This window comes from Bidens hawaiensis, unplaced genomic scaffold (genome assembly GCF_021521415.1).
Source record: "Bidens hawaiensis isolate Kalapana, Puna unplaced genomic scaffold, B.hawaiensis_p1.1 tig00024998_1, whole genome shotgun sequence".
NCBI lineage: Eukaryota > Viridiplantae > Streptophyta > Magnoliopsida > Asterales > Asteraceae > Bidens > Bidens hawaiensis.
This window is the reverse complement of record NW_027505048.1, coordinates 81,127-94,884: the sequence shown is the minus strand read 5'-3', so window position 1 is coordinate 94,884 and position 13,758 is coordinate 81,127. Positions and strand designations below refer to the sequence as shown.

General features: G+C 36.8%; 2 pseudogenes across 2 annotated transcripts; one reads left to right on the top strand and one right to left on the bottom strand.

Annotated features, from left to right (window-relative positions):
- The first annotated feature begins 3,566 nt into the window (after positions 1 to 3,566).
- On the top strand, positions 3,567 to 7,966 carry LOC143610196 (chloride channel protein CLC-b-like; annotated as a pseudogene). The gene is made up of 6 exons (XR_013149549.1): positions 3,567 to 3,795; positions 3,887 to 4,087; positions 4,507 to 4,684; positions 4,763 to 5,292; positions 6,427 to 7,571; positions 7,679 to 7,966. The product of XR_013149549.1 is annotated as a chloride channel protein CLC-b-like (transcript).
- A 2,086-nt stretch (positions 7,967 to 10,052) lies between these two features.
- On the bottom strand, positions 10,053 to 11,298 carry LOC143610218 (basic blue protein-like; annotated as a pseudogene). The gene is made up of 2 exons (XR_013149554.1): positions 11,062 to 11,298; positions 10,053 to 10,417 (listed from the first exon to the last, which is right to left on the bottom strand). The product of XR_013149554.1 is annotated as a basic blue protein-like (transcript).
- Positions 11,299 to 13,758: the final 2,460 nt, after the last annotated feature.

The window sequence follows — 13,758 nt, the reverse complement described above, 5'->3', positions numbered from 1 at the left end:
TTCCTTTAATTTTGTTTTGGCCAATTGCTGCTTTGTTTGGTTTTAATAACATCTTAGGCCCAAAATATCATTGTTTACTTGTACTTTTAATTGATGAAATGAATTGAGCTCGCTCATTTTCTTAATCAACAAACCAAACAAGAAAACCTTGTTCGTTTAGTTGTTTATATTCGATCTTTTGTTCGGTTAAAGTTAAACGGGCAAACACTACATGCTCTATTAGTGTTCGTTTGATCCATTTACAAGCCTAGAGAATACCCAGATGATTTATTAAAAAAAGACTATTGTGTATTTGTATGTCCAATATTTCAGATGCTATACTCATATTAAGAGCTAAAAATGTCAAAGACATGTGCTATATCACGAAACTTTGATTCCCATAAATTCTATACACGTTTCTATGATTCCATCATGTCAAATAACCTATCATCATTTGAATAAAAAGTACCATATTACGCATTTAAGCCCTCTCGACTTCTAGTCTTCTACTTATATTATCTCATATTTCTGAAGTGGCATCAATCTCTTATTTAATGCCAATCTTTGAATCTCATATCGGATATTGTTATTCTAAGTCTTTCATTAATTTTTATACCAACATTTTTTTCCTTTCTAAATAACCTGGAAACACTACATTATAATATAATATAAACTTAATAACAAATTTGACATTTAAAGGTAAACCACACAACCTTTTGAGGTTATATGTAACTTCTTATTAGGATTAATGGATAAGCAATGAGCATATGCTTGTTATATTATTATACCATATAATATAATATTTAATGGATGAAAAGATTATGTTTGTCATTTTAAGTGGCAGAAAAGGATTTTTGATTATCTTTTTATTTGATTATTTATTTTTTGAGTTTGAGATCCTCACTCTTCGGGTTTTCTTTCTCCTTTTAGTTATTAAAAATTTGGGCTTTAAACTCCAGGTGTCAAAAAAATATGTGGTATGAATTATAGAAGGTCCAAAGAAGTGTATTCAAACCTAAATATGTCAAATCATGATCCAAAATGGACACATCATTTATTTATCTTAATAATTCAATTTTTTAAATAAAAATGCATCATCTGCTTTAAGAATTAAGATAAGATTACACTCCAAAATACTAAACAATATATTTTGGATTTCAATTTTCAAACGTTTATATTTAAGATTACGATCCAAAATACAATTAAATAATTCTAAATCAATCATGATTATACACGACTATAAAGCATATATAAAATTGTTTTACATTCATTATTTATTTTTCTACTTCATCGGCATACTTCGATCCGAGAGTTATTGAAACAACCATAAAAAAAGCTAACAAGTTAGAAAATGGTTAAACTTAAAACATGCATAACTTTTGACCTATTTAGAGTTATAGAGCCAGTAATACATGGAAACAAAATAACAAGCTTATTACTGCGACAAAAAAACAACCATGTGTGGTTTGCCCCACCCTTGGACCCAAATCTCCTCATTTGGAGCAGTGATTTAAGCTTTGACGAGCTGTTTTTTTTCTCGACTTCAACTTATTTATTTAGTCATGATTGTAAAAAGTAAAAACACACGAATCTTAAAATTTATTAGTGTACCGTATGCACGCTTATTTTGATTTCAATGCTAAGATACCAACGTTTAATTTTCAAGATTGGATAATACTGGTTGATATAATCGTTTAGAGTAAACTGGGGTTTTTGTTCATGTGATTTTTTCAAATCCACGGTTAGTCTAATAGTTTTAAATTTGCGATTTTCGTTCATATGGTTTCACTTCACTTGCAATTAAACCCGAATTCACTGATCTTGTTAAGTCTGGTCGTTAAACCTATCAGCGTGCTCTTCACGTGAGGGGCAGTTTTGTCATTTTTCTCCCCAAATAAACCTCAGTCCTAATTCGTAAACCCTCTCACGTGAGGGGGGTGGGGTGTATTTTGGGAAAAAAAGGATAAAACTGCCCCTTACGTGAAGGACACGCTGATGGGTTTAACGACCAGACTTAACGGGATTAGTGAAATCGGGTTTAATTACAAATGAACTGAAACAACAGGGATGAAAATCATAAATTTGAAACTATTTGAGTAAACCATAAAAACGAAAACCACAGTTTACATAATGGTTTATTTTATTTGGAAACATATCAAGTTTCTTTCAAAAGCATTTATTAATCTTATGTTTTGTGTAGACATAAACGAGGTGTTGACTTATGTAACTCGTTAGAACAAGAAACCAAATAAAATACATATGAATGGTCCGAAGGTTATGTTGCCACCGTCCCACAAAAAGAAAAAAAAAACATACACATGAAAGGTGCCAAGATCATGATCCTCATTGGGGTATTAAATTTCAACCAAAGGTTGGTCTACGCCACGTGGACCAACAACAGAACACATGTTCATCCGACCTTTCTTGATGGAACAGTACAATGTAGCTACGTGAAAACGATTAATAGATGCACATGTGGAATCAACAACCTTTCACTCACCCCAAGAGCCATTTTAATTCCAGCCGTCCGATTTAACTTATTTTGGTGACTAATCATTTCTTTTAACTATTTTATTTATCTATTTCAAGAATATGTATTTGGCATGTATCTTGTGTTGTGTTCATTTTTCAGTTGTCTTACCGATCTAGATAATTTAAAAACTAAAACATATGTAACTAATTTAAAACAAAATATAGAATTATGTGGATTTACTGGGGTAACAAAACATGAAATCAGAGTTAGCAAATTAGATTTTAAAAGAAAAAAAAACATAAAAACAAAACAAGTCTAATCATCGATCTGGTTTGCCAGTGGTGTAACAAGTCGGCAGCCGGCCCAAATAAAGGCGGTTCAAGAGCACCCAACTGGAACGTTTTTCTACCGAATATGAATATGCTATCTATGAGTAAAAATTAGTGTTCGATTGTAACAGTTCCATGAGTTTAGGAAAAAGATATAGAAAGTTACTAGTTTTAGATCAAGTATAATACATTAATAGCAACTTGATCAAATATTTCATTTTCATGATTTGATTGGTACAAATTCTAGTGGAGCATCCTAGATGTGCCATTATTCTTTTGGATTTATTAATCATTGTGTAATTAGAAAAGACCACTTTGCTTCATATATTTCCAAAATCCTGAAACAGACCATTACCAAGTTGTACATCTGGACCCCACTTGTTTATTTAATACTTTACACTTGCTAAGGCTATGTGTAGTAAATGAGCATAAAATGTGATGATTTTTTACATGTGTGGCCTTGTCAGCAAATACGAAAATTTTGTTTTAGGGGTGTAACGGTGTTATAGTCTAATACACACATATATATATATACAGGGGCCACGAAACCATTATACCCGTAAAACAAAAATCTCCTATTTGCTGACTGTGCGTCAAATGCCAAAAATCACCTGCAATTAGTAGCCCCCACTACACATATTCTTATTATCATAGATCTGATAACAAAACAATGGCCCATCTTTTAAGCAAGCCTATCTAAAAGTCCCAGTATACCAATAAACCATAACAAATCATCACTGCATTATATGCATTTAATAACCTCTACAAACTATAAATAACAGAGATAGATAGAGAGAGAAAGAGAGAACTTGCAACTGAATCTGATCAAATGGAGAAAGATTCAGAACAAATGGCAGGGACTACAACCACAGAAGAGCAACCGAATCAACACGAAAGAGACCCGGAAAGCAATTCGTTACAGCAGCCACTTCTCAAAAGAAACCGGACACATTCATCGAGTCCACTAGCACTTGTTGGCACCAAAGTTTCATATATTGAAAGCTTGGATTACGAGTAAGTTTCATTAAAGATTTGTCTATATTTAGTAACTGGTCATGAAACATTAGGATCAAAACAAACTTTTGAATTTGAACTTAAATTGCAGGATCAATGAGAATGATCTGTTTAAGCATGACTGGAGAACCAGATCACAAGCTCAAGTGTTGCAGTATGTGTTTCTTAAATGGTTATTAGCTTTCTTGGTCGGGCTTTTAACCGGTGTCATAGCGACACTCATCAATCTCGCAGTTGAGAACATTGCAGGATATAAATTACTTGCTGTAGTCCACTACATAGAAAGAAAAAGGTATTTTACCATTTTAGATATATGCAATTTAGAATAATGATAATTCAACAGTCGCTGCTTGGTGGCCTGTTAATGGCCACTAAAAGACTACCTCTTAATAGTTCATAATCTCTTAATGGTTAAGATGCTGCCTTAAGTCTGAATGATTAAGAATCATTCAGACTTAAGGCAGCATCTTAACCATTAAGAGATTATGAACTATTAAGAGGTGGCCTCTTAATGGCCATTAAGAGGCTACCAAACATCAATAGTTCATAACCTCTTAATGGTTAAGAGGTAGTCTTAAGTTTGAATGGTTAAGAGATAACCATTAAGACGTAGCCTCTTAACCATTTAAACTTAAGGTAACCTCTTAACCATTAAGAGGCTATGAACCATTAAAAGGTAATCTCATAATGTAATTATGATGGTGGGTGCAGATACATGATGGGGTTCTTTTTCATGACTGGGGTTAATTTCCTGTTGACACTTGTTGCAACTCTTCTATGTGTGTTTTTTGCGCCTACAGCAGCCGGGCCCGGGATACCTGAAATTAAAGCTTACTTAAATGGTGTGGACACTCACAATATGTATGGTGCCACCACAATGTTTGTTAAGGTAATATTAACTGCAAAGAAATATTAATCAATTAATCAATATGATCTATGATGGTTAATTGGTTATAACTTATAATAGATAATAGGAAGCATAGGAGCTGTGGCTGCAGGGCTGGACTTAGGGAAAGAAGGGCCACTGGTTCACATAGGGGCCTGCATTGCATCATTATTGGGTCAAGGCGGGCCCGATAATTACCGGATCAGGTGGAAGTGGATTCGTTACTTTAATAACGATCGTGACAGACGGGATATTATAACGTGTGGGGCATCATCAGGGGTGTGTGCTGCGTTTCGGGCCCCGGTGGGAGGCGTGTTGTTTGCTCTTGAGGAAGTGGCAACATGGGAGAAGTGCTCTTTTGTGGAGGACATTTTTTAGTACAGCAGTTGTGGTGGTGGTGCTTAGAGCTTTTATGGAGTACTGCAAATCCGGAGAGTGTGGGCTGTTTGGTGAAGGCGGGCTGATTATGTTTGATTTTAGTGGCGTTTCGGTGAACTACCATGTGGTTGATCTCATACCGGTATCGGTAATTGGAATCATTGGAGGTGTTTTGGGAAGTCTTTACAATTGGGCCCTTCACAAGGTCCTTCGTCTCTACAATCTCATTAACGAATAACGATTTTTAACCCTTCATACTTATATTATGCATGCTTCAGATTGAGCTAGGGCCAGAGCGGGCCAGTTTAACAAAGCATTTGTTTTGGCTCGGGTGGAAATGGGTTGTTTTTTTCACGTTTCAAAATAAAAGAAATGGGCTGTTTTAAAAAACATATCACATGACCGAAAATAATAGCGATAGGGACCACATCAAGTAAAATGTTATTCTTTCGAAAAAAAAAATCAAATTAATTATCTACAAAATAATTGGCCTAAGGCACCTTTATTTTACAAAAAAAGTTGCATTAGGTGAAGTTGTATTAGACCTAATGCAACTTTTTTAAAATGTTGCATTTGAAAAAACAGTTGCATTATGTAATAAAAAGGTTGCATTAGGTCTAATGCAACTTCACCTAATGCAGTTTTTTTTGTAAAATAAAGGTTGCTTTAGGCTAATTTTTTAGTAGTAATAAAAATTTCTGAACTAATTCTAACTGGTGGCACCAATTTCGACCCGTTTACTTATGAATGGGTACCATTGTACCAATTTACATTTTTTGGAACAGGTCAAAATGGCTGAAACACACCCACATATATATTTAAATGCATAAACCTACTAAATCGTTTCTTATTCAAATATTTACATAATTTTAAGTTTTTAACACCTTCAATATTAACAACATTCTAGAAAATAGACAAATAAACGCGTTGTATATAAAAAAAATGCTTTTTATATCAATGTCAACCAATTTACTTATGAATGGGTCAACTCGGGTCCTATATTATATCAAATCGGTGAAATAACAAAAGCTAAGTTAAAATGGGAACGGGTCAAACGGGCTGAAAGACACCCGATATCTATTTTTAATGCATAAAACCTACCAAATCGTTTTATTCAAATACGTAGATTATTGTTAGATTAAAAATTTAAAATCATTTAGTTAATCATACTTAACACCTTCAAGTTCAACATTTACAAAATTTTGAAAACTAGACAAAAAACAGTGTTAACAGGTCAGCCCGGCCCGGCCCGACCCAACTCGACCAGTTAGTACTGATATGACCCGTTACCCAACCTGCACGACCCACTCATCTTATTAACATTGCATACACTCTTGACCGTCCTAAAACTCTCGTGTTTTCTTACAGAAAAGGGAAACCAGCCAAAATCTTGCTGAGTCTGACGGTCTCATTGTTCACATTAGCATGCTTATATGGGCTTCCGTTCCTCGCCAGCTGTACGCCGTGCAATCCATCTGCATTGGACTCTGAGTGCCCGACCACAGGAAGAATGGGCAACTTCAAGAAATTCAACTGCCCGAAAGGACACTATAACGACCTGGCAACGCTCCTTCTTACAACCAATGATGATGCAGTCCGCAACATCTTCTCCACCAACACTCCAAGCGAGTATCGCGTATTCTCATTATTCATATTCTTCATACTATACTGCATATTGGGCCTCTTCACGTTTGGGATTGCGGTCCCCTCAGGTCTCTTCCTTCCCATTATTCTCATGGGCTCGGCTTATGGCCGCCTCCTTGGTATGGCAATGGGACCATACACGACGATAGACCAAGGTCTATTTGCGGTTCTAGGGGCAGCATCATTGATGGCAGGTTCAATGCGGATGACAGTTTCGCTTTGTGTGATATTTCTTGAGTTGACTAATAATCTTCTTTTACTCCCGATAACAATGCTTGTTTTACTGATTTCCAAAAGTGTGGGAGACTGTTTCAACCCGAGTATTTATGAGATAATATTGGAACTTAAAGGGTTGCCTTTCTTGGAAGCCCACCCTGAGCCGTGGATGAGAAACATAACGGTTGGTGAGTTAGCCGATGTTAAGCCACCCGTGGTCACGTTTAGTGGGATTGAAAAGGTTGGGAGGATAGTGGAGGTTTTAAGGAACACGACTCACAATGCATTCGCGGTTGTGGATAATACTTTGGTGCCCACGGTGGGCCAGATGAGTGAGGTCCATGGGCTTATTTTAAGGGCCCATTTGTTACTAGTGTTGAAGAAGAAGTGGTTTTTGCAAGAGAGGAGGAGGACAGAGGAATGGGAAGTAAGAGAGAAGTTTACTTGGGTTGATGTGGCGGAACGATGGGGTACGATTGAAGAAGTTGCGGTTACAAAAGAGGAAATGGAAATGTATGTGGATTTGCATCCGCTTACAAATACAACTCCTTATACTGTGGTGGAAACCATGTCGGTCGCTAAGGCGTTGGTGCAGTTTAGACAGGTCGGGCTGCGTCATATGCTAGTATTACCAAAGTACCACGGCCCTTCGGTAAGTTAGCTTTTGGTCTCTAGAACTTATAAACCATAGACTAATGTTAATATGTTATATTGTTATTGACCTTATAACACTTATGTCATAAATGTTTCTTGTTATAGGTGCCACCAGTGGTTGGGATTTTGACCAGGCAAGACTTGAGAGCCCACAACATTTTGAGTGCATTTCCGCATTTGGAAAAATCACACGCGAGTAAAAAGGGACGTTAAATATTCGTGTACGAGTGAAAAGGCACAGTCGATGATGATTCGGATACACCGAGTGTACTTTCTGTTTCAAATTTTGTATTCTTTTGTGAAGTAAAAGAAGGTACTGAAGAATGTAGATTGGCTGCATCAAGAACACTTAAAAGATTGGATTGTTATGTGGGTTATAAATTAAATAAGTTATTCTTACCAATATAAAGAAAATTGTATCACATAGAGCATTGTCTTACATTTTTTGAAAGATAATTACAACTAGCAAATAGAATCTCTGTGTTGCAGCTAGACAGGTACAAATTTTACATGTTAAATTGTGGATATAAAAGAACCAAATTCTTTTATGTAAACTTACGTGTTATAACAGGGACGCTAATAATATTTGAAAGTTTATATAAAAAGTTAAGCCTATTGCGACGGGGATGTTAAACTGAACAAAATATGATGTAAAGTTGTTGGACGACGAACGCTCGTTGTGACGTGCTAGCTCGCAACTCAATTGAGTTTGAACTAATATAGTAATAATAATATTAATAATAATATATAGTTAAATAAATTTATAAAGGATGGAATTCATTAAATTTGAAAGCAAACCATCATCGTGTTAAGTTAGTTGTTTTAGGTCACAACTACGAGATTGAAGAAACACTAAGTTAACCCTTGGTAGGCTTAACCTAACGCCTTAACCGGGATAGGACAAAACACTAATCTAATCCCCTGGTGGGCGTAGCTGAATGTTCCAATCGAGTGTGAGTAGAGTCTAGAGAACAGTTGTTACGAGTTCCGACAGCCTGCACCTACAAAACCGAACACCGTGATCTCGTTACAAGAAGGGGATGGGGGGGGGTTCTTCTCTTAACGACACTCCGGCGTGAGAATCAGTATGGTAAATTATGAGTAAATTCTTAGAGAGAATGAGAGTGTGGATCCTTTTACCGTTAGTTCTCATCTAGTATTTATAGCCAAAAGGTAGGAGAAGGATTGGGCTAGCTGTCTCATCTAGTACTCGAGGTCTGTGATATTCTCAAACCCAAACCCAATCGTAAAACTATATAATAGTTTATTGATGTGTGGATGATATAATGTGTGTTAAGTAAGTTATATCGTGTGTTTTATGTGTTTATATGCCTTGGACACGATTAGTTTGAGTGGTTTTATGTTTACAAGTGAGCGGAGCTTAAAGAAGCTTAAAGGAGCTAAATTGGAGCATATGAGATGAAGTGGAAATGAAGATTTTATTGCATGGAATGATAGAGAATTGGAAGACGAAGACATGGCCGAAAACGTTGCGTAAAACGGAGCTATAACGAAGAAGTTATGGGCAAAACAATGTGAGTGAGCAGTCACCGTAAGGCAGTGGGTGATGACCGTAGGCTACGGTCTTCTGGGCGGAAAAACGCGATTCTAAGGTTTTATCTTCCATATTTAAGCCCGATTCAACCCTAGGCCGCCTATCCTTCATACCCTAGCCCCCTTGGACGATTTTGGGGCCATTCTCCACCATTCTAACACCTCTCAATCATCATAATCATCCATGGTTTCATCCTTCTAATACCTCTCAGTTTGAATATTGATTAGCTTGCTTATGGATTTGAAGGATGAAACCATGGATGATTATGATGATTGAGAGGTGTTAGAATGGTGGAGAATGGCCTCAAAATCGTCCAAGGGGGCTAGGGTATGAAGGATAGGCGGCCTAGGGTTGAACCGAGCTTAAATATGGAAGATAAAACCTTAGAATCGCGTTTTTCCGCCCAGAAGACCGTAGCCTACGGTCTCCCCACCGTAAGCTACGGTGGGACTGTAGCCTACAGTCATCACCCACTGCCTTACGGTGACTGCCCCCTCACACTGTTTTGCCTATAACTTCTTCGTTATAGCTCCATTTTACGCACCGTTTTCGGCCACGTCTTCGTCTTCCAATTCTCTATCATTCCATGCAATAAAATCTTCATTTCCACTCCATCTCATATGCTCCAATTCAGCTCCTTTAAGCTTCTTTAAGCTCCGCTCACTTGTAAACGTAAAACCACTCAAAGTAATCGTGTCCAAGGTATATAAACACATAAAACACATGATATAACTTACTTAACACACATTATTTCATCGACACATCATTTATTTCATAGTTAACGTGTACAAAATGAACAATATAAATTCCACCACAAAACTTATAAAGCGAAGAACATCATGACTCAACCTATTCCTCTTCGACTCTTCAACACTATAAATAATAAATCTGTAAAACGTTATCGATATCATGACGCCTTTCCCTTTACCAAAACATGTTCATCACCATCATAACCGCCGCTGCGAAAACAAACCATCCAGAAACACGATAATTAGCCACACCCGAAGTTGAAGTTGAAGTTGGTGTTGGTGTTGTAGATGATGAAGATGAAGATGACGAAGATGAAGGCGATGAGTCCGAAGAAGCAGAGACAGTAGTGACCTTCAACTTCATACCTTGTTCACAGTGTCCAGCCGTACCACATGCAAAGTACCTCGTGCCCACCTTTGTTAACTTCACCACATTGTTGCCATCGCTCATTGAGTTCGTAGCCGATCCCACGTCACAATTCTTGTATTCGCTCTCGCTGCCGAGCTCCGCAACCGTATGAAGTGGACTGTATTTGAATACTAGCAAAAAAAGAAAATATTCATGCATGTTAACCATATTAAAAAGGTTCGTTATACTCAAACACCACCCCCATGGTGTGTTTGCAAGTGTATACGGTTCGTATACTCGTATAGTCCCTGCATATTGACAAACGTATAAATGACAGCTTTTTCAGTCTATACGAGCCGTATAGCCCCTATCCGGTCTATACTCTATACGACCCGTATAGACTGAGTCACACTCGACACATTATGACATAATTCTGCATTATACGGCTCGTATAGCCCCTATACGACTCGTATAGAGGCACCAGACTTGTTTCTAATTCACACAATCTTTTTACAAATACGAGGCTAACTATTCACACGTCTCACCGTTTCAAACGGTTGTCCAGATATATATCGGATGGCCGTTTTGACAAAAATATTTCCAAATTTGACTGTCTGGATAAAAATAAATATCGGGCGACCGTTTTGACCAAAAAATTCAAAAATTTGACCATATATATTCAGAGACCTGCTAATAATTTTTAAAATTTGACTTTTTGTTTGGTACCGCCATGTCAGTGTTTTGTGAATGGTTCAATGGTGTGAGTACACAATTACGTTACATGGGGTGGTGTAGCTACATCATGACCATGTATTACAAAAGTGTGGTAGCTTACCAAGTGTGTCGCCGACCTTAAAAGTTTGACCGGAAGCTCAAGAGTTAAAGTTCGTGGATTCGTCCCACCCTTGCTTCCCTCCGACGACATGTTGCTCGGCTGATCCTTGTGTAAATAACATTAGCAACATTCCAACACAACCCACGAACACTAACATGTTATATGCATTTTTCTCCATTTTTGTTTGATGGAATGATTTGTGTGTATGGAACCAAACGTGGTATGTGAATGTATATATACACACTACAACCTTGGACCAAATGCAAATACTAAATTATGTTATTTGGTAGGTTTTTGAAATCAAAAGACAGGTGTATAAATTGGACAGTTTTTAGAGTTTGCTTGCCTTTGAAACTTTTTGGACAGTTTTTAGAGTTTGCTTGCCTTTGAAACTTTTTATCATAATTGAATTTGGTGATGCTTTTGGTTAAATTTATTATCAAGAAAATGAAGTAATTATTGTAACTTTGGTTCTTAGAAGAATCTTCGTTTACCTGAAATCATATATATATATTTTTTTATCACGAAGACTTTCTTTTATTTAGGCTGCCGCACTCTCTAAATTGGGAGAGCCTACTGTGGCTAGACTATGTTGTCTTAAGTCTTAACTGGGCACACGCTGGCTTCAGAGTTTGGTTTGGCGTCCCTCTGGGAAACCATACCGTCGACTGCCACTTAATAATCGTTGTGCCACAACAAGAGCAGAAGTCTCTGGCGTAACACACGGTGGAACGAAAACCCGAGTGGGCTCAGGGTTCGAACTGACAACCTTTGCACAAAGCCTAGCTCAAATCCTTCATTGCCAATATGCACTCAAAAGTGAGACAAGTGAGATTCGAACTTGAGTCTCCACCGTAAAACCCAAGCCTCCTACCACGAGGCCACAAGTGGAGGATACATGATATCATTTGATAAAAAGAAAAAAAGAAGAAGATAGAATTACAATAAATTTTAGCATCTTTAGCCGTTACACATACCGACATTTATTTCAGATAAGATAATATTGGTAATCAAGAATTTTAATTAGCTGAATGTGAACTGCATATAAAATGGAAAATGCAATTTGTTCATACCTCATCAACAAAAATTTTGGCAGCAGCAACGCCAATCACAAACTTGCCGGTTGTCATATGGCTCGGGTATGCAATCGGGCTTAACAATGTGGCTGATTGCATCTTGATGATTTGTTTTCCGACTTTTCCCTTAAGAGAAAGATGCCTTGAGCGCAATCAAAAAGTTCCTTACAATGTGAGCAAGATAATATCACAAACTTGTGTACTTTGTGTGTACTATAGTCTATAGTACATAAAATGGTACGAAAGCAACCTCCTTTAGTTGAGCACTATGGAATGCAAGTGTGTGAGGATAAAAAGAAACATGTAATTGATTTAACGAGGTTCATAGTCTTCGGTGACGATCACTACTATTCGTTAGGTAATTAACTCTGCTAAACAAATTAGTATCACCGACAAACGTTATTCTCAAAAATCCCCCGATGAAATAAATTGTTTATATGAACAAAGTATAGACGAATTTACTAAGGGAACATAGTTCGAGTTTAAAAAGCTACTCACGAGTCAAGAACAAATTTTAGAAATAGAGATCGAAACGAGCTGGAGCTCTGTATACGTTAAACGAGTAGAGCTCGAGCCTAGTCAAATTCGGGCTCAGCTTGACTCGTTTGCACACTTGTCTAAAGGTCAGTTCAATTAGTTTTATTACCGGACAAACTCTTAACTAATGTCGTTGACCCAATGGACATGAATTATACCTGTTGACCCAATGCTTAGCCCAAACCAACTCGTGGGTACAAAACTTACAAACTTAAGCTTGATCATTTCCGTTTGCACTTCTAAAATTAACTAAGATGGCCATTGAAAATTTGAAATCAACATTCACCAACAAGACTATTTGATTCACCAATTTTTATTTATTTATTTATTTTATCAATAATCAAATTTTCCACAATTCAACCACATATTTTGATTTAAACCAATTCCAAATGAGATTATAGTTAACTCTCATCAATTAGTATTGATTGAAATACAATTTTACACAAAATCTCATTCAAGGTCGAATTTTATCAAGAATTTATATAGCCAAGTTTTTAATTAGGACACATTTTTGCTATTGTTGAATTATAATAGTTTGTTAATGCAAATGTAGGGCTAGCCCGCTTGATAGAGCCACTTGTCTCTTAGACCATACGTAGTAGATGGAGCCCGTATGAGAGTATTATGCGTCATGTAGCGTTACGCCACCATAGGAGCTTTATGGCCAAAGTTGGTGTAGTGGTGGAGCTCATTCAAATCATTACCTTATTATTATTATTATTATTATTATTATTATTATTATTATTATTATTATCAAAAAAATAAAATAAAATAACAAACCCACTAATTCCACCCCTTTTATGTGGGAACCCCCCCCCCCCCCTCCATAGCCCCCCGGGGGCAGTGTTTCCGACACTATGGGGGCTCAATGGGGTGGGGTAGCGCCCCACTACGCATGGTCTTAGAGGAGAGGTTTCAGGTTCAAACCTGGGCAAGAGTATAGTTTTGATTTATTGATGTAATAGAGCAGGAGTAATATTTTCGGTTCAAAATAATAATAATAATAATAATAATAATAATAATAATAATAATAATAATAGTAATTTGCTAACACAAATTATGTGTGTGCGCAATTAGAGGTAAG